This window comes from Periplaneta americana, chromosome 8 (genome assembly GCF_040183065.1).
Source record: "Periplaneta americana isolate PAMFEO1 chromosome 8, P.americana_PAMFEO1_priV1, whole genome shotgun sequence".
In the NCBI taxonomy this organism is placed as follows: Eukaryota; Metazoa; Arthropoda; class Insecta; order Blattodea; family Blattidae; genus Periplaneta; species Periplaneta americana.
The window spans coordinates 42,517,242-42,545,000 of record NC_091124.1 but is presented as its reverse complement, the minus strand read 5'-3'; the positions used below and the strand labels follow the sequence as shown (position 1 = coordinate 42,545,000).

Here is a 27,759-nt window from a genome sequence, read left to right as displayed (position 1 = left end):
ACTACTACTACTACTACTACTACTACTACTACTACTACTACTACTACTACTACTACTACTACTACTACTACTACTACTACTACTACTACTACTACTACTACTACTACTACTACTACTACTACTACTACTACTACTACTACTACTACTACTACTACTACTACTACTACTACTACTACTACTACTACTACTACTACTACTACTACTACTACTACTACTACTACTACTACTACTACTACTACTACTACTACTACTACTACTACTACTACTACTACTACTACTACTACTACTACTACTACTACTACTACTACTACTACTACTACTACTACTACTACTACTACTACTACTACTACTACTACTACTACTACTACTACTACTACTACTACTACTACTACTACTACTACTACTACTACTACTACTACTACTACTACTACTACTACTACTACTACTACTACTACTACTACTACTACTACTACTACTACTACTACTACTACTACTACTACTACTACTACTACTACTACTACTACTACTACTACTACTACTACTACTACTACTACTACTACTACTACTACTACTACTACTACTACTACTACTACTACTACTACTACTACTACTACTACTACTACTACTACTACTACTACTACTACTACTACTACTACTACTACTACTACTACTACTACTACTACTACTACTACTACTACTACTACTACTACTACTACTACTACTACTACTACTACTACTACTACTACTACTACTACTACTACTACTACTACTACTACTACTACTACTACTACTACTACTACTACTACTACTACTACTACTACTACTACTACTACTACTACTACTACTACTACTACTACTACTACTACTACTACTACTACTACTACTACTACTACTACTACTACTACTACTACTACTACTACTACTACTACTACTACTACTACTACTACTACTACTACTACTACTACTACTACTACTACTACTACTACTACTACTACTACTACTACTACTACTACTACTACTACTACTACTACTACTACTACTACTACTACTACTACTACTACTACTACTACTACTACTACTACTACTACTACTACTACTACTACTACTACTACTACTACTACTACTACTACTACTACTACTACTACTACTACTACTACTACTACTACTACTACTACTACTACTACTACTACTACTACTACTACTACTACTACTACTACTACTACTACTACTACTACTACTACTACTACTACTACTACTACTACTACTACTACTACTACTACTACTACTACTACTACTACTACTACTACTACTACTACTACTACTACTACTACTACTACTACTACTACTACTACTACTACTACTACTACTACTACTACTACTACTACTACTACTACTACTACTACTACTACTACTACTACTACTACTACTACTACTACTACTACTACTACTACTACTACTACTACTACTACTACTACTACTACTACTACTACTACTACTACTACTACTACTACTACTACTACTACTACTACTACTACTACTACTACTACTACTACTACTACTACTACTACTACTACTACTACTACTACTACTACTACTACTACTACTACTACTACTACTACTACTACTACTACTACTACTACTACTACTACTACTACTACTACTACTACTAACTACTACTACTACTACTACTACTACTACTACTACTACTACTACTACTACTACTACTACTACTACTACTACTACTACTACTACTACTACTACTACTACTACTACTACTACTACTACTACTACTACTACTACTACTACTACTACTACTACTACTACTACTACTACTACTACTACTACTACTACTACTACTACTACTACTACTACTACTACTACTACTACTACTACTACTACTACTACTACTACTACTACTACTACTACTACTACTACTACTACTACTACTACTACTACTACTACTACTACTACTACTACTACTACTACTACTACTACTACTACTACTACTACTACTACTACTACTACTACTACTACTACTACTACTACTACTACTACTACTACTACTACTACTACTACTACTACTACTACTACTACTACTACTACTACTACTACTACTACTACTACTACTACTACTACTACTACTACTACTACTACTACTACTACTACTACTACTACTACTACTACTACTACTACTACTACTACTACTACTACTACTACTACTACTACTACTACTACTACTACTACTACTACTACTACTACTACTACTACTACTACTACTACTACTACTACTACTACTACTACTACTACTACTACTACTACTACTACTACTACTACTACTACTACTACTACTACTACTACTACTACTACTACTACTACTACTACTACTACTACTACTACTACTACTACTACTACTACTACTACTACTACTACTACTACTACTACTACTACTACTACTACTACTACTACTACTACTACTACTACTACTACTACTACTACTACTACTACTACTACTACTACTACTACTACTACTACTACTACTACTACTACTACTACTACTACTACTACTACTACTACTACTACTACTACTACTACTACTACTACTACTACTACTACTACTACTACTACTACTACTACTACTACTACTACTACTACTACTACTACTACTACTACTACTACTACTACTACTACTACTACTACTACTACTACTACTACTACTACTACTACTACTACTACTACTACTACTACTACTACTACTACTACTACTACTACTACTACTACTACTACTACTACTACTACTACTACTACTACTACTACTACTACTACTACTACTACTACTACTACTACTACTACTACTACTACTACTACTACTACTACTACTACTACTACTACTACTACTACTACTACTACTACTACTACTACTACTACTACTACTACTACTACTACTACTACTACTACTACTACTACTACTACTACTACTACTACTACTACTACTACTACTACTACTACTACTACTACTACTACTACTACTACTACTACTACTACTACTACTACTACTACTACTACTACTACTACTACTACTACTACTACTACTACTACTACTACTACTACTACTACTACTACTACTACTACTACTACTACTACTACTACTACTACTACTACTACTACTACTACTACTACTACTACTACTACTACTACTACTACTACTACTACTACTACTACTACTACTACTACTACTACTACTACTACTACTACTACTACTACTACTACTACTACTACTACTACTACTACTACTACTACTACTACTACTACTACTACTACTACTACTACTACTACTACTACTACTACTACTACTACTACTACTACTACTACTACTACTACTACTACTACTACTACTACTACTACTACTACTACTACTACTACTACTACTACTACTACTACTACTACTACTACTACTACTACTACTACTACTACTACTACTACTACTACTACTACTACTACTACTACTACTACTACTACTACTACTACTACTACTACTACTACTACTACTACTACTACTACTACTACTACTACTACTACTACTACTACTACTACTACTACTACTACTACTACTACTACTACTACTACTACTACTACTACTACTACTACTACTACTACTACTACTACTACTACTACTACTACTACTACTACTACTACTACTACTACTACTACTACTACTACTACTACTACTACTACTACTACTACTACTACTACTACTACTACTACTACTACTACTACTACTACTACTACTACTACTACTACTACTACTACTACTACTACTACTACTACTACTACTACTACTACTACTACTACTACTACTACTACTACTACTACTACTACTACTACTACTACTACTACTACTACTACTACTACTACTACTACTACTACTACTACTACTACTACTACTACTACTACTACTACTACTACTACTACTACTACTACTACTACTACTACTACTACTACTACTACTACTACTACTACTACTACTACTACTACTACTACTACTACTACTACTACTACTACTACTACTACTACTACTACTACTACTACTACTACTACTACTACTACTACTACTACTACTACTACTACTACTACTACTACTACTACTACTACTACTACTACTACTACTACTACTACTACTACTACTACTACTACTACTACTACTACTACTACTACTACTACTACTACTACTACTACTACTACTACTACTACTACTACTACTACTACTACTACTACTACTACTACTACTACTACTACTACTACTACTACTACTACTACTACTACTACTACTACTACTACTACTACTACTACTACTACTACTACTACTACTACTACTACTACTACTACTACTACTACTACTACTACTACTACTACTACTACTACTACTACTACTACTACTACTACTACTACTACTACTACTACTACTACTACTACTACTACTACTACTACTACTACTACTACTACTACTACTACTACTACTACTACTACTACTACTACTACTACTACTACTACTACTACTACTACTACTACTACTACTACTACTACTACTACTACTACTACTACTACTACTACTACTACTACTACTACTACTACTACTACTACTACTACTACTACTACTACTACTACTACTACTACTACTACTACTACTACTACTACTACTACTACTACTACTACTACTACTACTACTACTACTACTACTACTACTACTACTACTACTACTACTACTACTACTACTACTACTACTACTACTACTACTACTACTACTACTACTACTACTACTACTACTACTACTACTACTACTACTACTACTACTACTACTACTACTACTACTACTACTACTACTACTACTACTACTACTACTACTACTACTACTACTACTACTACTACTACTACTACTACTACTACTACTACTACTACTACTACTACTACTACTACTACTACTACTACTACTACTACTACTACTACTACTACTACTACTACTACTACTACTACTACTACTACTACTACTACTACTACTACTACTACTACTACTACTACTACTACTACTACTACTACTACTACTACTACTACTACTACTACTACTACTACTACTACTACTACTACTACTACTACTACTACTACTACTACTACTACTACTACTACTACTACTACTACTACTACTACTACTACTACTACTACTACTACTACTACTACTACTACTACTACTACTACTACTACTACTACTACTACTACTACTACTACTACTACTACTACTACTACTACTACTACTACTACTACTACTACTACTACTACTACTACTACTACTACTACTACTACTACTACTACTACTACTACTACTACTACTACTACTACTACTACTACTACTACTACTACTACTACTACTACTACTACTACTACTACTACTACTACTACTACTACTACTACTACTACTACTACTACTACTACTACTACTACTACTACTACTACTACTACTACTACTACTACTACTACTACTACTACTACTAGTAGTAGTAGTACAAACATAAACATGTTCTGACAATCTGACAAGCACACCTCTGCTAGACTAAGATGGAAGCTGGTTGGAAACATCAATTCCAGTTTTAGTACAGTGTTAGTAAAAGATAAAAAGGAGTATGATGAAGTACCATGATACTAGCAGAAAAATACGACAAAAGAATTTATACTCTTGCATCTTATGAACGACTCCTCTTTTGTAGCTCTCCCTCCAACCCTTCATTTTCTTCCACTTCTTCAAGTTCTCTCTTTTCTCCCCTTCTTTCATTTTCTTCCTCTTCTTTTGCTTTTATTTCTTTTTCTTCCTCCGTCTCCCCTCCACTTTCTGCCTTTACCATACCTCCAATCACGTCCCTCCCTTCTATTTCTTCTTTCTCATCTCCTTCTCCTCTATTTACCTCGGATTCTTTATCTCCTCCACTTTCATTGGAAGTTGATGGGAGACTTGATTTCTGAAAAGCATAAACAACATTACTGAGTAAGAATCCATTTCAAAATATCAATTTTATCTACAGTAATGTCACTAGAGATTTTGAAAATCGTAACTCGAGTGGGATTTCATTGACTATTACACGATTAGAAGAAAATACATAAAGATTAGAAGAAATAAAGTAATCTAATACAATAATAGTACATTATGCAACGAGCCTATAATGGTAGTAATTAAGATGCGAGGACGTTTATGAAACGAGCGCAAGCGAGTTTCATAATTTTCATACGAGCGTCTTAATTACCATTATAGGCAAGTTTCATACGACTTTTTATGCTCGACCATATTTCTAACTTGAAATTATTAATAAGTATTCATGTTATTGTTATGTGAGTGAGTGCAATAGCCTACCTCATAAATTGTGAGATGTGCGCAGTCGCGAAAGTATTGATTTTTTTCCGGGAAACGAATGTCGACGACCTTGATATAATATAGAGAGTAAGATAAAAATTAATCTTAATATAACCTTGAAATTGAATTCGACATTGAAAAACGAGATGACAAATTGAATTTATTTGAATACTAGCCGTACCCGTGCGCTCCTCTGCACTCGTTAGAAATAAATATAAAGTAATTACATAATTAAAATAGGACGTTTGATCCAGGGAACATTCGTGTTTGATAGAAGGATAAATCGTTTAATATGTTACTTAATTTAAATTGCATCCAAATAATTAAAATGCGGTCATTTTGGTCCAGAGACACTCATTTGGTGCAATGACAATTCCTTTAACATGTTTCTAATTTTTATTACATGCAACCATAGTTTAATAAAGATTGACATCCTTTAGATTTAATGTGTATACTTTATTTTACTTGTTATAGGTTTCCATTGAATTATAGTAATATCTTAATTTTAACCCTTGTTTTCTACGTATTCAGTAAATGGCGTTTGGCCCACTATGGTTCTGAACCCTTCAAATAACTTAAATTATATAATATAATATTACATTACATATATTATATTATATTATATTATATTATATTATATTATATTATATTATATTATATATTATATTATATTATATCATAAGTTACTGTAATAACATTATAGCATTATGTCCATCTAGAGAAACTACACTTTCCAATGGTGAAATAATAATTAATTATACAAATCGGTTAATTTAGTTTCCGATATTACGTCATACAAACACAGAAACATTCTCTGTAGGCTATCTTTCATAGCTTTCGATTGTTGCTGTCCAAGGCCCCTTTTGGACGAAGTCATTTGTTTTTATTTCATTATACGGCCTTAGATGGCAGTTATTTTAATTTTAAAACTCATTTATCTCATTAAATATCAGTCCTATCAAAATTTTTCAAGGAATAAAACTTATCGCAAATTATTTTTAAAGAAACTTTTGTTATGTACAATTTTTCACAGAAATCAATAATAAGCTAGATATTTCGATTTATTTAATTCAGGCCCCCTTATAACCCCCCTTTTAAATAATGTATTTTGAATGGCATATAGCCTAAAATCTAAGTTACAACGAACATAATTTATATTCCAATTTTCATCGAAATCCGTTCATCCATTATCGCGTGAAAAGGTAACAAACATACAGACAGGCAGACAGACATACAAACAAAAATTTCAAAAAAGCGATTTTCGGTTTCAGGGTGGTTAATTATATATGTTAGGACCAATTATTTTTGGAAAATCGAAAATTACCAGAAAAATTTCGGCTACAGATTTATTATTAGTATAGATTATCTACAATTAACGCTAATTATTATAGTAACAGAACATAACCTTTTGCGACAGTATTGGATTTCCAGCCTCCGTGACGTTTCCCTAGTTGTCTTTCGATTGCATATCCGAGAATAATCGAAAACCTGAACTTTAATGAATAGGTGTACTTTAATGACATGCATTAAAGGACTGCTACCAGTTGTATAATTACTACATTTCGGCATGGTCGAGCATAAAATATTAATTGACTTACTAAAATATACTGAACAGTCTTGAAAATGTATTATTGTACCATCTCATTATTACAAATATTCCTCTATATGGCAGTAGTGTGTTACGATGAGCTGTTCTCTTGTTACCAGTTGTGCCAACTATACAATCTTCATTGAACTCTATGGACGATCACTAGTCAAGAAGGCTTTGTTGATTCAGTTTCACCTTTATTAAACATTTGCATTCCACTTCAATTATCAGTATATATTAAACGATCTCTGATACGTGACTATCCATAATCTCATGCAGCAGAAGCTATAACATAACCTAAATAATAATAAACAAGATAAATGATTTTGGGATGGAAATTTCAGCACAAAAATCAAAAGTAATGGCATTTTTAGGACAAGACCCAGTCAGAAGTAAGGTAATACACAATAACCAATGCCTCGAACAAGTGCAAAATTTCAATTATCTGGGTTGTGAAATATCTTATCAAAATGAAAAAGATGTGAACAAGAAAATTACCAAATTTACACAAATTCTAGGAATAATAAACAATACATTAAAAGCTAAATTAGTACAAAAATCTACAAGAATAAAAATATATAATACACTAGCATTACCCACCCTTCTATACGGAAGCGAGATTTGGACATTAAAGAAAAAAGACATGAACAGAATCAAAGCAACGGAAATGAAATTTTTCAGGAGAACAGCAGGATATACTCTTTTAGACCGAAAAAGGAATGAAGAAATTTTAGAACAATTAGAAGTAGAGTCAGTAGAAGAAAAAATCAGCAGATACAAATTAAATTGGCTAGATCATGTAAGAAGAATGGAAAATTCAAGAATCCCAAAAATTATGATGCAATATAAACCTAGAGGACATCGTCGACCAGGAAGACCGTTAAGAAGACTGCTAGATGGGGCCGAAACAGGTCTACAGAGGCCTAATTCGTGAAGGACGATGATGATAAATGATAGAAAAGTTCTAATTAAGGATGATGAAATAAACATGGATAATTTTAAAAGGCACAATTATTGAAAGTACTATGTTCGCAAACAAAGAAAAAAATGTTAGGGGATGATAAAAAAAACAAATGCTAAGGAGGCGATAAAAACAAATGTTAGGGAGGTGATAAAAATTGTAGAATAAGTAGGGATTATTGGTTGAAACACGTCGTTCCGTACCGTTTTATTGGTCAAAAGTAGTACGACGTAGTAAAAATGTAATAGTCAAAGAAAACAACGGACAGTACTAAAGTAAAGTAAAGTAGTACAACAAAATAAAACAAAACGGAACGGAACGGAACGAAACGAAACGAAATGAAACGAAACGAATTGAAATGTATGTATTTATTTGCACTGCAAGTGTGCAAGCACCCGGTAGCAGTGGTACACAAAATATAAACAATACACAATAATATATTATTTCAATGTACCGAAGTACATATGATATTTCCATGCAGATATTCTGCGTCATCATACGATGAAAGAGTAATGGAACGGAGAAAAATTCTCTCCGGCGCCGGGATTTGAACCCGGGTTTTCAGCTCTACGTGCTGATGCTTTATCCACTAAGCCACACCGGATACAACCCCGACGCCGAACAGAATCGTCTCTGATTGAGTTCCAACTCTTGGGTTCCCTCTATTGGCCGCCCTTTGCACTACGTCATAGATGTCTATGAACATAGGACCGAAGTCCACACATGTGCTCAGGTGCACTCGTTATGAGTGACTAGTTGGCCGGGATCCGACGGAATAAGCGCCGTCTTAAATCACTTCGTGATTTACGCATATCATATATTATTTCAATGTACCGAAGTACATATGATATTTCCATGCAGATATTCTGCGTCATCATACGATGAAAGAGTAATGGAACGGAGAAAAATTCATACTTCGGTACATTGAAATAATATATGATATGCGTAAATCACGAAGTGATTTAAGACGGCGCTTATTCCGTCGGATCCCGGCCAACTAGTCACTCATAACGAGTGCACCTGAGCACATGTGTGGACTTCGGTCCTATGTTCATAGACATCTATGACGTAGTGCAAAGGGCGGCCAATAGAGGGAACCCAAGAGTTGGAACTCAATCAGAGACGATTCTGTTCGGCGTCGGGGTTGTATCCGGTGTGGCTTAGTGGATAAAGCATCAGCACGTAGAGCTGAAAACCCGGGTTCAAATCTCGGCGCCGGAGAGAATTTTTCTCCGTTCCATTACTCTTTCATCGTATAATACACAATAAAGTTACAATACACAGTACAATGGTACAATGCGCAATACAATTAGATACACAATACCATTATATACACAATACAATTAGAATACACAATACAATTATACACAATAATTACAATTAACACAATAATTACAATAAAAAATAAAGTAAAGAAAAGCAAAGTAAAATAAAAAAATAAAAAAATTAAGCAAAGCAAAGTAAAATAAAAAAATAAAGTACAGTAAAGTAGAGTAGCAAAGCAAAATGAAATAAAATAAAGTAAGGTAAAATGAAATGAAGTGAAGTGAAGTGAAGTGAAGGGAAGGAAAGGAAGAGAGGTGAGGGGAGGGAAGGGGAGGGAAGGGAAGGGAAGGGAAGGGAAGGGAAGGGAAGGGAAGGGAAGGGAAGGGAAGGGAAGGGAAGGGAAGGGAAGGGAAGGGAAGGGAAGGGAAGAAAAATAAAAAGGAGAGAAAAAAAAAAGGAAATCACTTAATGTGTAAATGTAGAAGGTAGATGAAAACATATAACACTTACCGTAACAGTCAGTTTGGCAACTCGTCATGAGATAATTTTCAATTATTTGGCAGTGACGATATGTGTCAGAGGAAGAATAATTATTTATATGCATCTGAAGTCTGATTAGTGGAATATGTAGCTGGTCAGCGATGTATGCATTGGAGGGGGAAAGGAACTGGACACCCTACCCCACTATCTCCTGGCTAGTTGCCTCATGAGTGATGCCTTATTGGGGTTACTTATGAGGTTCAAACCTCTCTTCGGACAGTTGACTAAACAACACAAACACAGTCAGACAACGGCACAAATAAGCAACACGCACATGTATCACCTCGTTGAGGATTTCATCTAGTATTTTTTTCCAATAACTATCTCTTCTTTCCAAATCTTCGTTATATTTATGAACAGATCTTTGTGTTAGTTCGGCCAAAACAGCCCATTCTCGTTCTGTAAAAATATTTCACAGATAATTATTTCAATTCATTTCCATAATGTGAAATTGAACAGCGTGATCCCAAAACTCGCTGTCCATTTGGTCATTTTTATGATTGTTGCATATTCGATTATGTTTGAGACCTCTATAATTATATTTTAAGCTAGTTTTCTTTCCAAACAAACGTCAATCCTTGTCTAAAAGTTTTTGTTATTGTGCATGTCACTTGATAACTCGCTCAGTCCGTAGACCGATGGATACAAAATCTAGCCCAGTCCTTTCATAAAAATGGACTTAACACCTTTTGGGATCACACTGTAATTGCATTGTAGTTTGGTTGAAGGTACTGTATAATCACCAGAGAGAGCATTTGGTGTACTTAAACCGTTAAGTTAACTGCTACATGCACTATATCGCAATATATTACGGAGCAAGGAAGGGAGGGGGTGAATGTCATCGTGTCGCTACAATAACGACGACTAGAGTACAGTTCCTGCAGCAAATTATCTTTACTATTCAGTAATTTCACTTTATAATATTACATAACCTATTGTTTATATTGTGCATTTAATTGCAACATACATAGTTCTGTGTTAAATGATATTAATGTAGCTACATAAGAACAATATATTCTATATAAATACAACAACATAAAAAAACATAGTAATTTACTTTGTACTACTTTGCTCTTCTTCATGACTGCATTTGTTACAGTGCACGACAATATACTTCTTAAGCTTTTCTGCTTTCATTTCGTCAGACCACAATAATCGCATTGATTTTTCAAACAGAGCTGCAATGGTAACATGATTTACTTTCTCTAGCTCTTCGAATGTCAATAGAAACATTTTGCCCACACCTTCAGTTTGAAGTGCCCCAACAATAACATTAGCAACAGATCTGTTTGCAATATTTGTCGTTTCGTCTATAGATATCAACAATATTTTTCATCTTTTAAGGTTTCTCTAATTTCACGCAAGACATTTTCCGAACATTTTGCTAAATAACCCGTACGCAGAGTAAATTGTTGCAGTAGTGTTCTACCTGTATATTTTTGCAAAAATGATCTGACACATGGGTGTTCCAGTTTTTAAATGGAATATTTGCCCTAACGAACATGTGGCACAAGTCTTGGTAAAAATCACATTACACATTTGAACTCGTGGGAATAGCTTAAATTTTTTTCGAATTCAACAACTTAAAGCATTTCTTGCGTCTTTTAGAGTTGTAGTGTTTTTGTACATGGTGTCTCTTGTTCCCCAGTAGATCGATTTTACATGAAGAAAACAGGAAATTCAAATACTCCAGGAAATGCATAGGTGTTGAAAACTATCTAAGACAGTACGTGTAACATCAGAGAGCTCTGCGCGTACCTTGTAGGTAAGACCTCTTCCCCCCACCTTGTGACGCAATCAAAGCTCTCGGTATAGTAAACTTGTGTCCACTGATAACGTACCCCATCTGGTCTCTTTGATAATCACAAATGTGAGACACACACTGTTGCCAGGCTGACGAAATATTAATTATCAGTGTAAAAGAAAACATTTGATCTTTGAAGCGCATGTCTTTTCTATGCTGCCAGAAAAATGAAACCTATTTAGAACGACGTGGAATTTATGTTGTACTTCAGGGTAAAGTCACAAACATTAAACTGAACTGTCAATGCAAAGTTGTCAGATTGAAATATGAGCATATGTTATCGAAAGTGTTATCACAATTAAGAATAAGATCTTAAATGTGGCATAACAATCTTCACGATAACACAGACATAAGTAACATATCTTCACAGATAAAAAGAGGACGCCCCAGTAAAGTGCAGAGGAGTCACGATCGAATATATTACTCAAACAATTCAATGTCTTTCATTTCCCATAATCTATGTAGGTATACTATTCACATTATATGAGAAACATTGCTACTGTAGATGCCATTTTGTAGAGTGGCGACAACTATCGGATGTTCATGCTAATAGAAATTACTTCACATACTATATTCTTGAGTGGAAACAATTTCTTGCCCAAAATATACAATTATAATTCAATGTGTCTTTTGTTAATTTCAATTTGTATTTAGCAAAAATTCTTAGGAACATAAAAAAATGCTTTTTATTTAGTTTGTGTGTCATTTTATCATTTAAATATTTGAAGAGTATTAAGTGCCCAACAATATACAAAATTCTCGTACTGTGTGCCTTTTGATTATTTCAATTTATCTGAAGCAAAAGTTCTTAGGAACATAAAAATATGCTTTTTATTTAGTTTGTGTGTCATTTTGTCATTTAAATATTTGAAGTGTATTAAGTGCCCAACAATATACACAATTCTCGTTCTGTGTGCCTTTTGATTATTTCAATTTATCTTAAGCAAAAGTTCTTAGGAACATAAAAACATGCTTTTTATTTAGTTTGTGTATCATTTTGTCATTTAAATATTTGAAGTGTATTAAATGCCCAACAATATACAAAATTCTCGTACTGTGTGCATTTTGATTACTTCAATTTATCTTAAGCAAAAGTTCTTAGGAACATAAAAACATGCTTTTTATTTAGTTTGTGTATCATTTTGTCATTTAAATATTTGAAGTGTATTAAGTGCCCAACAATATACAAAATTCTCGCACTGTGTGCCTTTTGATTATTTTAATTTATCTTAAGCAAATTTTCTTAGGAACATAAAAATATGCTTTTTATTTAGTTTGTGTATAATTTTGTCATTTAAATATTGAAGTGTATTAAATGCCCAACAATATACAAAATTCTCGAACTGCGTGCCTTTTGATTATTTAAATTTATCTTAAACAAAAGTTCTTAGGAACATAAAAATATGCTTTTTATTTAGTTTGTGTGTCATTTTGTCATTTAAATATAGAAGTGTATTAAGTGCCCAACAATACACAAAATTCTCGAACTGTGTGCCTTTTGATTATTTCTATTTATCTTAAGCAAAAGTTCTTAGGAACATAAAAACATGCTTTTTATTTAGTTTGTGTATCATTTTGTCATTTAAATATTTGAAGTGTATTAAGTGCCCAACAATATACAAAATTCTCGTACTGCGTGCCTTTTGATTATTTCAATTTATCTTAAACAAAAGTTCTTAGGAACATAAAAATATGCTTTTTATTTAGTTTGTGTGTCATTTTGTCATTTAAATATTGAAGTGTATTAAGTGCCCAACAATATACAAAATTCTCGTACTGTGTGCCTTTTGATTATTTCAATTTATCTGAAGCAAAAGTTCTTAGGAACATAAAAATATGCTTTTTATTTAGTTTGTGTGTCATTTTATCATTTAAATATTGAAGTGTATTAAGTGCCCAACAATATACAAAATTCTCGTACTGTGTGCCTTTTGATTATTTCAATTTATCTCAAGCAAAAGTTCTTAGGAACATAAAAACATGCTTTTTATTTAGTTTGTGTGTCATTTTATCATTTAAATATTGAAGTGTATTAAGTGCCCAACAATATACAAAATTCTCGTATTGTGTGCCTTTTGATTATTTCAATTTATCTCAAGCAAAAGTTCTTAGGAGCATAAAAATATGCTTTTTATTTAGTTTGTGTGTCATTTTATCATTTAAATATTGAAGTGTATTAAGTGCCCAACAATATACAAAATTCTCATACTGTGTGCCTTTTGATTATTTCAATTTATCTGAAGCAAAAGTTCTTAGGAACATAAAAATATGCTTTTTATTTAGTTTGTGTATAATTTTGTCATTTAAATATTGAAGTGTATTAAATGCCCAACAATATACAAAATTCTCGAACTGTGTGCCTTTTGATTATTTCAATTTATCTTAAACAAAAGTTCTTAGGAACATAAAAATATGCTTTTTATTTAGTTTGTGTGTCATTTTGTCATTTAAATATAGAAGTGTATTAAGTGCCCAACAATATACAAAATTCTCGTACTGTGTGCCTTTTGATTATTTCAATTTATCTTAAGCAAATGTTCTTAGGAACATAAACGTATTCTTTTTATTTAATTTGTGTATCATTTTGTCATTTAAATATTTGAAGTGTATTAAGTGCCCAACAATATACAAAATTCTCGTACTGTGTGCCTTTTGATTATTTCAATTTATCTTAAGCAAATGCTCTTAGGAACATAAAAATATGCTTTTTATTTAGTTTGTGTATAATTTTGTCATTTAAATATTGAAGTGTATTGAATGCCCAACAATATACAAAATTCTCGTACTGCGTGCCTTTTGATTATTTCAATTTATCTTAAACAAAAGTTCTTAGGAACATAAAAATATGCTTTTTATTTAGTTTGTGTGTCATTTTGTCATTTAAATATTGAAGTGTATTAAGTGCCCAACAATATACAAAATTCTCGTACTGTGTGCCTTTTGATTATTTCAATTTATCTGAAGCAAAAGTTCTTAGGAACATAAAAATATGCTTTTTATTTAGTTTGTGTGTCATTTTATCATTTAAATATTGAAGTGTATTAAGTGCCCAACAATATACAAAATTCTCGTACTGTGTGCCTTTTGATTATTTCAATTTATCTCAAGCAAAAGTTCTTAGGAACATAAAAACATGCTTTTTATTTAGTTTGTGTGTCATTTTATCATTTAAATATTGAAGTGTATTAAGTGCCCAACAATATACAAAATTCTCGTATTGTGTGCCTTTTGATTATTTCAATTTATCTCAAGCAAAAGTTCTTAGGAGCATAAAAATATGCTTTTTATTTAGTTTGTGTGTCATTTTATCATTTAAATATTGAAGTGTATTAAGTGCCCAACAATATACAAAATTCTCATACTGTGTGCCTTTTGATTATTTCAATTTATCTGAAGCAAAAGTTCTTAGGAACATAAAAATATGCTTTTTATTTAGTTTGTGTATAATTTTGTCATTTAAATATTGAAGTGTATTAAATGCCCAACAATATACAAAATTCTCGAACTGTGTGCCTTTTGATTATTTCAATTTATCTTAAACAAAAGTTCTTAGGAACATAAAAATATGCTTTTTATTTAGTTTGTGTGTCATTTTGTCATTTAAATATAGAAGTGTATTAAGTGCCCAACAATATACAAAATTCTCGTACTGTGTGCCTTTTGATTATTTCAATTTATCTTAAGCAAATGTTCTTAGGAACATAAACGTATTCTTTTTATTTAATTTGTGTATCATTTTGTCATTTAAATATTTGAAGTGTATTAAGTGCCCAACAATATACAAAATTCTCGTACTGTGTGCCTTTTGATTATTTCAATTTATCTTAAGCAAATGCTCTTAGGAACATAAAAATATGCTTTTTATTTAGTTTGTGTATAATTTTGTCATTTAAATATTGAAGTGTATTGAATGCCCAACAATACACAAAATTCTCGTACTGTGTGCCTTTTGATTATTTCAATTCATCTTAAACAAAATTTCTTAGGAACATAAAAACATGCTTTTTATTTAGTTTGTGTGTCATTTCGTTATTTAAATATCTGCAGTGTATTAAATGTCCAAAATATAAAATGATCATTCTGTGTCTTTAGATTCTTTCAATTTGTCTTAAGCAAAAATCCTTAGAAGCATAAAAAAGAATGATTTTTATTTAGTTTGTGTGTCACTTAGTCATTTAAATATTTGCAGTGTATTAAAAGACCAAAATATAAAATACTGTTTTATGTGTCTTTTGATTCTTTCAATTTGTCTCCAGCAAAAGTTATTAGGAACATACAGAATATTTTTATTTAGTTTATATGTCATTTTGTCATTTAAATATCTGCTGAGTATTGAAAGCCCAAAATGTATAATTATCGTTTTATGTGTCTTCTGATTCCTTCAATTTGTCTTAAGCAAAAGTTCTTGGAAACACAAAAAGTGCTTTTTATTAGTTTGTGTCATTTTGTCGTGTAAATATTTGCAATGTATTAAATGCCCAATACATAAAATTCTCGTTCTGTCTTTTTTCATTCTTTCAATTAGTCTTAAGTCTTAGGAACATAAAGAATACTTTTTACGAGTATTTAGTTTGAGTCATTTTGTCATTTGAATATTTGCCGTGTATTAATTGCCAAAAAATACAAAATTCTCCTTCTATGTGTCTTTTGACTATTTCAATTTGTATTTAGGAAAAATTCTTAGGAACATAAAGAATGCTTTTATTTAGTTTGTGTGACATTCTGCGATTTAAATATTTGCAATGTATTAAATGCCCAATATATAAAATTTTTTGTATGTGCCAATTTGTCTTAAGTCTTAGGAACATAAAAATTCTACTTATTTAGTTTGTGTCACTTTTTCATTTAAATATTTGCATTGTATTAAATGCCCAATATGTAAAATTCTATGTATCTTTTGATTCCTTCAATTTGTCTTAAGTCTTAGGAACATAAAGAATGCTTTTTTACGAGTATTTAATTTGTGTCATTTTGTCATTTAAATATTTGCAGTGTATTAAATGCCCAAAAAGATATAAAATTCTCGTTCTATGTGTCTTTTGATTACTTCAATTTGTCTTAAGTCTTAGGAACATAAAGAATGCTTTTTTACGAGTATTTAATTTGTGTCATTTTGTCATTTAAATATTTGCAGTGTATTAAATGCCCAAAAAAATATAAAATTCTCGTTCTATGTGTCTTTTGATTCCTTCAATTTGTCTTAAGTTTTAGGAACATAAAGAATGCTATTTTACGAGTATTTAATTTGTGTCATTTTGTAATTTAAATATTTGCAGTGTATTAAATGCCCAAAAAAATATAAAATTCTCGTTCTATGTGTCTTTTGATTCCTTCAATTTGTCTTAAGTTTTAGGAACATAAAGAATGCTATTTTACGAGTATTTAATTTGTGTCATTTTGTAATTTAAATATTTGCAGTGTATTAAATGCCCAAAAAAAATATAAAATTCCTGTTCTATGTGTCTTTTGATTACTTCAATTTGTATTAAGCAAAAGTTCTTAGGAACATACAAATTGCTTTTTATTTAGTTTGTGTGTCATACTTCATTTAAATATTTGCAGTGTATTAAATGCCTAACATATAAAATTCTCATTCTAAACAGAATGTAATGTTCTTTCAGATCTATTTGCCCCAAAACATATTCTGACCTTTGCTGCAGAAAGGTACTAGATTACACTACACGAGCACTGGCGGCAAGTGTAACCTATGAGTGGACAAATATGTTTTACGTTCGTGGATCTCAACTTAATAATGTAATTTTTCTTCCTTTTCACCATAGTTAGGTAAGGTATTGATAGTCACCTGTTCGAACCCAAATGCAATTCTGAAGCAGGACTAAGGCACGCCTCAAATTTCGGTCCGAGATTGTGTAATAACTTCATTAAAAACATTCAAAATTAGCACTTCCAATAATAAATTATTTAAAAAGCAAGCACTTCAACTGATTTTAAACATTGATTAGTATTCCATTATATATATATTTTTTATTTATTCAGTTATTTTACGACGCTGTATCAACATCTAGGTTATTTAGCGTCTGAATGAAATGAAGGTGATAATGCCGGTGAAATGAGTCCGGGGTCCAGCACCGAAAGTTACCCAGCATTTGCTCGTATTGGGTTGAGGGAAAACCCCGGAAAAAACCTCAACCAAGCAACTTGCCCCGACCGGGATTCGATCCCGGGCCACCTGTTTTCGCGGCCAGACGCGCTGACCGTTACTCCACAGGTGTAGACTATATATATATGTATATATATATATATATATATATATATATATATATATATATATATATATATATATGTATATCGGGTAGTATCGGACATCGGGTAGTATCTGACAGTGCGTTTTTTTCATCTACCACCATATGGTAGTACCTGAATGACATGGTTACGTTTCTCTATGCGACATCACAGAAACGTAACCATGTCAATCAGGTACTATCATCGTGTGGTAGATGAAAGAAACTCACTGTCCGATATTACCCGATGTCCGATACTACCCGACTCTCCCCTATATATATATATATATATATATATATATATATATATATATATATATACATATACATATATATATATGTACAATTCACTTTTGTTATTTTTCATTTTTTCTTTACATGAAATTTTTGAAGAAAAAAAAAAAACAAATATTTTTCTAAGTTAGGAATCTTTCAAACTTTCAAAATTCAATAAATCAATTAAAACTAAAATATCATTTATGTATGAAATAATTATTACTCCATTATATTATTGCATTTATTTTACAATTGTATTATTTAATAATTTTCATTTCATTTTATTAGTTGTACTTTCTAGTTAACCCGAATCGTCTATGTTTTACCTGATATAATTTCATTGTATTTCTTGTATTATTATTTTGATATTCATCACTTTCTTTTGCCTGCATGTATTTGATATAATTTCATTCTATTTCTTATATTATTATTTCTTGTATTATTATTTTGATATTCATCACTTTACTTTTGCATACATATTATATTTGATTATTTAAATTAAACAATTAAATAATTATTTTAGTGTAGGCTTAAACTAGTAATATTACTTTTTCATTATTCGATGTAAACTCCACTCCCGGCCACAAGTTTCTGCTTCATCGGAAGTGCCAACCAAAAGTGTACCATTGTCATGATCATTCAAATAAATAATAATAATAATAATAATAATAATACTATTATTATTATTATTATTATTATTATTATTATTATTATTATTACTATTAAATTTAGGCGAATTTTAATTTCAATTCAGCAAGTTAGTAAATGTCAAAGTTGAACTATTAAATTTATGGGTTCATTTTACGACTGTTTATCTTAATATATTATCTAGCTAAAAATGTTTACCATATAAAATAAAATTGGCCACCGACGTAGCTCAGTCGGCTAGGGCGTCTGTCTGCCGATCCGGAGTTCGCTTGGGCGTGGGATCGATTCCCGCTTTGGCTGATTACCTGATTGGGGTTTCTCGAAGTTTTCCCCGACCGTAAGGAAACTGTCAGGTAATCTATGGTCAATTCTCGGTCTCATCTCACGAAATATAATTTCGCTATCACCAATATTATCATAGTTGATACAGCCTCGTTAAATAACTAAATAAAGAAATAGATTTAGAAGACTAAAGTAATGAAACATTGAAAAATTCATGTACTCGTTCAATTGCTACATTTATCAGATAAGACTATGCTTTTCAATAGTCTTGGATGTTTGTAAATATAATCATGAATTTCTGAACAAGAGTATTCTTTGGAATTGAAGATTGTGATCCCAAAACGCGTTCAGTCCAGTTTTATGAAATAATAATAATAATAATAATAATAATAATAATAATAATAATAATAATAATAATAATAATAATAATAACAATGTTTTATTTTCGCTGGCAGAGTTAAGGCCATAAGGCCTTCTCTTCCACTCAACCAGCCTTAATCAATACAATACATAAATTTAAATTACAAATATTTACACTACACTTAAAAGGTTCTCCAGCAATATTCTTCACTACACATTTATTTAAATTTAGATAAATCTATAAGGTAAAGTAGTAACTTAATTTATGAGCTAATTTAATTCAATGAATTATAATTAATTTAATATTTGAGATAGCTAGTAAAATGATGAAAATTAATTTAATATAAGCTTACTAGGACTATGTTACAGGGAGAATATATATATTTCTACTTCTATAATGAGAATATTAATGTAATTGCCATTAGAGGTTTTGTAAATCTATTTAGAGAAATTAATGATAATAATAAGAATGGACAGATGTTAGTTTCATTATAAGTAACAAATATTAATCAGCAATTAATCTGTTAAGTAAGAATTGATGTAATTTTGACCTAAATGAAGTTATTGTCCAACAACCCCTTATATCACTCGGAAGCGAGTTCCAATTTCTAGCAACTGAAACTGTATAAGATGAAGAATATAAAGGATTGGGCTAGTTTTTAATCCATCGGTCTAAGGACTGAGCGAGTTTTCAAGTGACATGCATAATAACACAAACTTTTAGACAAGGATGAATGATGTTTTGGAAGAAAACGAGCTTAAAATATAAAATTGAAACTGGCTGTTTTATGTATGTGTGATTTATATTGTATTAAACTTACTTGTAAAGACTCGGAGTGTAATCATCTTATTACTATTCAATACACGTAGGCCTGCACGATTATGTGGCTTATAGTCTTTGTACACAGTGCTGAACCTGAGGGTTATCGGACAGCGGGGATGAGACTTGGAGAATTCTGCGATTTCTTTTGCGCAATTGCCACAAGGTGAGAACGACATGATCATATCAACAGACCTGTAATATAGTAATTCAATGCAATATAAGATAAATAAAACGAGCAGCTGAAAACTAAAGACTTAGCATTGATTTTATGAGCTACAAACTAGAACTAAGAATTCAGAATTAAAGTTAGAAATTAAATAAAAATATAACGACTAAAGATATGATCTAAGATCTAATAAGAAAAGAATAAGAAATATGAAGTAATAACTAGTACCTATTATTAATCTTCGTACCCTGTTTGGGGTATTTTATGACCCAAATGGTAATATAAAGTTAATTAGCAAGAACAATTCTTAATCCAGAACTTTCAACTTATAGATAGTCCCCTCTGAATTCATTTTATAACCCATAAATATATAAACAAATAAAGAAACGAAGAAAGGAACGAGCGGACAGACAGACAGACAGACATACAGACAGACAGACAGACAGGCAGGCAGGCGGGCAGGCAGGCAGGCAGACAGACAGACAGATAAATGAATGAATGAATGAATAAATAAATAAATACATAAATAAATGTATAAATAAATGAATAAACAGATAAAAAAAAAAGGTATCCCCGTAACATGCCATGAAGGCACTTGGGGGGCATGGAGGTAGAGCCCCATGCTTTCCATGACCTCGGCACTACAATGAGGTGGTGTGGTCGGCACCACGCTCTGACCGCCTTTTACCCCCGGGAAAGACCCGGTACTCAATTTTATAGGAGGCTGAGTGAACCTCGGGGCCGTTCTGAAAGTTTGGCAACGAGAAAAAATCCTGTCACCACCTGGGATCGAACCCCGGACCTTCCAGTCCGTAGTCAGCTGCTCTACCAACTGCGCTACCCGGCCGCCTGAATAAACAGATAAATAAATAAATAATAAATAAGTAAATAAATAAACAAATAAACAAACAAATAAACAAACAAACAAATAAATACATACATAAATAGAAAATAGATAAATAAATAAATACATAAATAAATAGATGAATAAACGAATAAGTAAATAAACGAATAAATAAATAAATATATAAATAAATTGATAAATAAATGCATAAATAAATAGATAAATAAATGAATAAGGAAATAAATAAGTAGATAAATAAATACATATATACAAATAAATAAATAGATAAATGGATGAATAAATAAATAAATAAATAAATAAATAAACAAGTAGAAAGTAAATAAATAGATAAATAAATATATAAATAATTGAATAAATAAATTAATAAAAAAATAAAAAATACATAAATAGATATATAAATAGACAAATAGTAAATTAAATAAATAAATAAATAAATACATAAATAAATAAATAAATAAATAAATACATAAATAAATAAATAAATAAATAAATAAATAAATAAATAAATAAATAAATAAATAAATAAATAAATAAATAAATAAGTAAATAAATAAATAAATAAGCAAGCAAGCAAACATAAACAAAACCAAACAAACAAACAAACAAATAAAAGCAATTATTAAATAGGTAAATAAATAAATAGATAAATCAATAAACAATTTTTTACATGGAGATATATGAGTAGTAATGGCAGAACTTATGACAAGCCCAGGGAAGACCCCTTTAAGGATTTATGAAATTTTCTTGTCAGTTTCAGTATGAAACACAGAACATAATAAAATACAAAGCATAACAGAACATAGTGTACTGTAATGAGCCGTAACATAACACATACACTAATATACAGTACACATAACATAACATAAAACATTACATGACATGACATGTATGATGGGGAGTGATCTGTCCAGGTGCCTACTAGGCTGGGTAACAATATTTCCTTCCGCAGTAGAAATATTTATATAATAATGAAATAAAAGTACAGGATGATCCATATGAATCTTTATTTTTTTTCTCTGATAATGACTAATCAAAAAACAATATACAAGTGCAATCATTCTGAACTGAACAGTAACTGTGGGAGAATCATTTTTGTCAAATTCAATGTCGGAAATGTCTTTCATTTGTATCGAAACACAATTTTATTGTGCCGTTCGCATCATATTCTGTGACTTTTCCAAAATGTCTCCTCGTGAATGTTGTTGATTTCATTCCTGATGATTCCATAAATTATGTTATGGACAGGATATCTGGGCTTAGAGTAAGAAGAGCTGTGAATTCAGTAAACGTTGTCGAACATCGTCCACACAAGCTCGAGGCATTGCAGGTCAATGTTTTCCTCTCACGCTAAGAAGTGAGCCAGTTGTCTCCAGCTTTCTCACTATCGACAAAATTTGGTTTGATCGGAACACTGCGCACACCGAATCTTGTTCGAAATCCCCGTTGCGCCTTAACCAGAAAAGTTGTCATCCAGTACGTTTTCAGCACAAAAACATGCTGTTGAAGTTTGTACTGCATGTTTGCGATATTACGACTTGCTAACCACTCACTGCCTGCTGGATCACATCCTATGGCTGCTTACACTGCCTGCCCAATCAACGGTAATGCGCGAGTAATCGCTAGGTGGCAGGTAGTGACTTTGCATATCAGACTCTGTTGCATATACTGATAACGTTAATAACGGTAGGCACTGCCTGTCACCTAGAAGCAAAATAACTTTCATTGAGAGGCAGTTTACGCAGCTATAGGATGCGATCCAGCTGGCAATGTAACCACTACATATGTTCTGCAATAATAGCAAATATCAAGAATGGATGACAATCTTGCCAGGAGTACCAATTCTCCCAAAGCCACAGATATCTTAAAATTCAACTTAAAGTTAATTAATTAACCTCCAAAAAGAAATTATACCTAACTCATTAAAATGGTAAAGGTTTATATGGATTGCCCTGTATTATACTTACTTACTTACTGGCTTTTAAGGAACCCGGAGGTTCATTGCCGCCCTCACATAAGCCCGCCATTGGTCCCTATCCTGAGCAAAATTAATCCATTCTCTATCCTCATATCCCACCTCCCTCAAATCCATTTTAATTTAATCTTCCCATCTACGTCTCGGCCTCCCTAAAGGTCTTTTTCCCTCCGGCCTCCCAACTAACACTCTATATGCATTTCTGGATTCGCCCATACGTGCTACATGCCCTGCCCATCTCAAACGTCTGGTTTTAATGTTCCTAATTATGTCAGGTGAAGAATACAATGCATGCAGTTCTGTGTTGTGAAACTTTCTCCATTCTCCTGTAACTTCATCCCTCTTAGCCCCAAATATTTTCCTAAGCACCTTATTCTCAAACACACTTAACCTATGTTCCTCTCTCAAAGTGAGAGTCCAAGTTTCACAACCATACAGAACAACCGGTAAATAACTGTTTTATACATTCTAACTTTCAGATTTTTCGACAGCAGACTGGATGATAAAAGTTTCTCAACCAAATAATAACAGGCATTTCCTATATTTATTCTGTGTTTAATTTCCTCCCGAGTATCATTTATATTTGTTACTGTTGCTCCAACATATTTGAACTTCTCTACCTCTTCAAAAGATAAATCTCCAATTTTTATATTTCCATTTCGTACAATATTCTGATCGCGAGACATAATCATATACTTTGTCTTTTCGGGATATACTTCCAAGACCTATCTCTTTACTTGCTACCAGTAAAATTCTCGCGTTTTCCCTAATCGTTTGTGGATTTTCTCCTAACATATTCACGTCATCCGCATAGACAAGCAGCTGATGTAACCCCTTCAATTCCAAACCCTCTCTGTTATCTTGGACTTTCCTAATGGCATACTCTAGAGCAAAGTTAAAAAGTAAAGGTGATAGTGCATCTCCTTGCTTTAGCCCGCAGTGAATTGAAAACGCATCTGACAGAAACTGACCTATACGAACTCTGCTGTACGTTTCACTGAGACACATTTTAATTGATCGAACTAGTTTCTTGGGAATACCAAATTCAATAAGAATATCATATAAAACTTCTCTCTTAACCGAGTCATATGCCTTTTTGAAATATATGAATAACTGATGCACTGTACCCTTATACTCCCATTTTTTTCTCCATTATCTGTCGAATACAAAATATCTGGTAAATAGTTGATCTATTACGCCTAAAACCACATTGATGATCCCCAATCATTTCATCTACATATGGAGTTAATCTTCTCAAAAGAATATTGGACAAAATTTTATACGACGTCAACAAAAGTGATATTTCTCGAAAGTTACTACAATTAGTCTTGTCCCCCTTCTTAAAGATAGGTACGATAATGGACTCCTTCCATTGTTCTGGTACAATTTCCTTTTCCCAAATAGCAAGTACAAGCTTCTAAAGCCCTGTATTATACAGTAGTATAATCATTCTTACATCAGGGTTGCCCTCTCGTCAATTTTTTTTATGTGATGAATGGCTTTTATTTCAGCGTGTGGATCAGGAGAACAATATTCCCATAAAGTGACATCTTGTATATACTCGTAAGAATCTTCTGGGCACAAGAATCTCGCCTTCGCTATCACCGCGCATTTCTTGCCTCCGACGAAAAAGCGTTCTCCTCTAGTTGATATAATACCGTTTCTGCGAAATGTTTTCCACACCTGATCGAAGGCATTTCCTCCCTCATGGAATCTTATGTTAAAAAAGTCTTCCATCAGTCTCATTGCTGTACAGTCCGGAGTACAGAAGCGCTATGAAGCGGATTGTATCATCCTGAAAGAAAGACATGTATGAAAATGTTATCCTTGCAGACTTGAATGTGAAATCAGTCATACCAACAGTGGGGATGGTAACTAACGTGTAATGAAGAACTGTAACAGGGGAAGAAAAGAGAGGGAAGATGGAAATAAAGGAAAAAGAAAGAGAACAGAGGAGAGAAAAAGATAATATTGTACATTATCGCGTAATTCTCTCTCTCTTTCCTGAAATTTTTGGCCAAAAAGTAAAGGGGTGGTGAAAGACGTGAAGAAAAAAAAAAATAAGAATTACGATTTTTTTTTCCGTTGTTGGTAACTCTATAGTATCTATTAGATGCTTTATGATTGTGCCAACAGATGGAGTTACTTGTCAACAATGTGACGCTAAAACGTGTGTTCAGGTTGCTGCCCAGCGACAGTCCTGATGTATTCTATATTTTTGATGATTGGTTAATTAATTCCAGACTCTAAACACCCAGGTAGTTTTTCTTCTTCAAGAAAAATTCACCGAGAGCCGAGCCCTGGAAGCGAACCCGGGATTTTCAGATCTGTAAGGCAGCATGCTGACCAACAGACCACGGAGGCAGTCAAGAATTACGATAAAGAAGATTTTTAAGCAGGGAAAAGCAGATAAAGTTTAGCAGAGATAAGAAAAGGAGAAAAAAGAAAATTATATAACGAAAAAGAAAAAAAAGAAGGGAGATGGGAAGAAAATATAGTGAAAAAAGAGTACGAAAACAATAATAATAATAATAATAATAATAATAATAATAATAATAATAATAATAATAATAATAATAAAATTCACAAGCAGCCACTACTGCATTTATAAAATATGGCTACTTCGAGACTATCAATATTGAAAATTTATCAAACAATCGCTGCTCTATTACGTAATACAAGATTTCTGTGGTCACCGCAAGGAGCGCTGATTTACAGTACTGTTTCCATTACTTATCGAAAGTCTTAGTATTTACATAGTTTTATTTTTAAAATATTTATGGATATTATTAATGTTGCAGAGGAATTCGAATTCTACACTGTTCAGTTTCTTTAAGATATAGTCAATGATATCTATCTGATAAATTCAAGTGAGCGCTACGTTCATAATAAGTATTTACTTTGTATGGTTTGTAGCAAATGTATCAATCAATAATAGATACTAAAAATTATCATTTGAATAGTTCTTATCTAATCTAGAAAAATGGTAAACTCAAGATTAACATTGTCTTTCTGTGTACAGCGATTTCTAAGAAACTACAGGACAAATTTTGTTCATATTCAGTATCTACGAGTCAATTTATCAGGGAATGATGTATGACGGATTTTGTTCATATTCAGTATCTAAGAGTCAATTTATCAGGGAATGATGTACATGAAATAATAATTTTAGTACTATTCTGTCTGTGTACAGCGATTTCTACTAAATTATTGGACGGATTTTGTTCATATTCAGTATGTACATTAAATATGATAATTTTAGTATTAATCTGTCTGTGTGCAAATGATCAGGGAATGATATCATGAAATATAATAATTTTAATACTAGTCTGTCTGTGTACAGCGATTTCTACTAAACTATTGGACGGATTTTGTTCATATTCAGTATCTACGAGTCAATTTATCAGGGAATGATGTACATTAAATATAATAATTTTAGTACTAGTCTGTCCGTGTACAGAGACAGAGAGAGAGACAGAGAGAGACAGAGAGAGACAGAGAGCGACAGAGAGAGACAGACAGAGAGAGACAGAGAGAGACATACAGAGAGAGACAGACAGAGACAGAGAGAGACA

The 27,759-nt window shown here is 32.0% G+C and overlaps 1 protein-coding gene across 11 annotated transcripts in view; it reads right to left on the bottom strand.

Annotated features, from left to right (window-relative positions):
- LOC138704679 (mucin-2-like) overlaps positions 1–27,759 on the bottom strand; it is a 123,996-nt gene that overhangs the window by 8,324 nt on the left and 87,913 nt on the right. For 4 of the 11 annotated variants that reach the window (XR_011333393.1, XR_011333392.1, XR_011333404.1 and 1 more), the window contains 4 exons: positions 25,641–25,979; positions 21,180–21,373; positions 11,021–11,145; positions 5,485–6,002 (listed from right to left, as the gene is read on the bottom strand). The gene's annotated coding sequence lies outside the window, so the exon portion shown is untranslated. The remainder of the gene's footprint in view (positions 1–5,484; positions 6,003–11,020; positions 11,146–21,179; positions 21,374–25,640; positions 25,980–27,759) is intronic. The other 7 variants (XR_011333394.1, XR_011333395.1, XR_011333397.1 and 4 more) reach the window with 7 other exon arrangements.